Below are 1,781 nucleotides of genomic sequence, written 5' to 3'. Positions count from 1 at the left end.
GGAATAGCTATCCTGCAGCAGCTGACCTGACTTTGATGTAGATCTGAAAGTTTCCAGTATTTGGCAGTTAAGAATAAAGCTACTATGTACTTCATTTAAAAATACCCTTTGTGTGAACATACATTTTTTTATTTTCTCCAGAAAAATGTTGTTGTAAATTATTTGCTGGTTAAATATTTAGAATTTCTTTCTTTTCTTTTCTTTTCTTTTTTTTTTTTAGAAATTTTGGGACTGTTTCCCAGCAAAAATGAATGAGTGTCTTCATTTTCTCTTACAACTTCACTAAAATTTGATATTGACTTAAAAAATTAAGCCTTTCTGAAGTATGCATAGTGATACCTCATTTTGGTTTTAATCATAATTTTTGATTTTTAATCTTAATATTATTTTGTAGGTACAGGTGTTTTGCCTGCAATGTATTTTTGTGTACCCAGTGCATGACTGGCGACCTTTGAGGGAGGCCAGAGATGGTGTTAGTCCTGTGGAACCGGAGCTACAGACAGTATTGCGCTAGCATGTGAGTTCTAGGAATTGAACCCAGGTCTTCTGAAAGAGAAGCCAGTGCTCTTGACCACTGACCATTTCTCCAGTTCCCTAACGAGAATTTTCCAAGGCCAGTGATGCTGAATATCTTTTCCTTTACTCGACACCTGTATGTCTTCTTTGGTCGTTTTCTGTTTTTAAAAACACATTTATTAGTGCGTGCTGCGTACCCTTTTCCACTGAGCCATCTCCCTTGGCCCATTTGATTCATTTTCTAATTGGATCTTCATTGTTGTCTGTTATATGTTTCTTTTGTGATCTGACAGCTTGTTAGTACCTTTACATACCAGACTTCTACTGAATATATATTTGGCAAATGTTTTCTCCTACTTTTCAGCTTTCATCGTCTTAATGGGAGTTTTCCAAACAAAATGTTTTGATTTTGATGAAGTCTAACTTACTAATATTTCTTTTTATGACATGGTATCTGAGAATTTTAGCCCTTGTTTTCATCTCATTTTTTTCCCTATATAACTCACATCCCCTAAATGGTTCACGTTTATTTTCATGTCTGTAATTTATTTTGAGTGTTTTTGCTTTTAATAAAATGTAAGACCTTGGTTAGGACTCCCTGCCCCATGGTTGTCCACTGCCCAGCACCACTGCTTCCTCCCCGAATTGCTCCTACAGTGCTCAAACTTTGGTGTTTGCTCTTGCTTTTCTATTTATTTATTTATTTATTTATTTATTTATTTATTTATTTATTTATCCCCACTCAGGCACCTTTACCTCTTGCTCCATCTTGACCTGTCAGGTGTTGTAATTTTTCTTTTCTTGTACTGGGTTCAAACATAAAGCCTCGTACAAGCGAGTTGGATATCTGTCTGTGGGTTTATTTGTGAGTTCTTTTGTTCTATGTCCATTTCTTCACCAATACCTCCAGGTCTCATGTATGTATGTGTGTATATATATAAAATCTTGACATTGGAGGCTTATTATTTTCGCTCTGTTTTTCTTCCTGAAAATGTTTAGTTCTGTTGCTTTTCTGAAAACCTTTAGAATAAACTTGTCTATATCTGCCCAAGGATTCTGATGGGAATTTAATTAAGCCTGTGTAGTAACCGCATAACTGACTGTCAGCTTTGCTAAATTGAGTCTTCCAACCCATAAACACACTCTATGTAAACGGTTCTGATCTCTTGGATTAGCCTTTCCCGTTTTTGGCGCACCAAGCCTTGAGTGCATTTTGTTAGATGTACAAGCAGCTCTGTTTTCCTTGGTAACAGCAGAGGGCATTC

The sequence above is a fragment of the Microtus ochrogaster genome, chromosome 1, assembly GCF_000317375.1.
Source record: "Microtus ochrogaster isolate Prairie Vole_2 chromosome 1, MicOch1.0, whole genome shotgun sequence".
NCBI lineage: Eukaryota > Metazoa > Chordata > Mammalia > Rodentia > Cricetidae > Microtus > Microtus ochrogaster.
The sequence above is the reverse complement of the archived record's forward strand: the minus strand, read 5'-3'. Positions refer to the sequence as shown.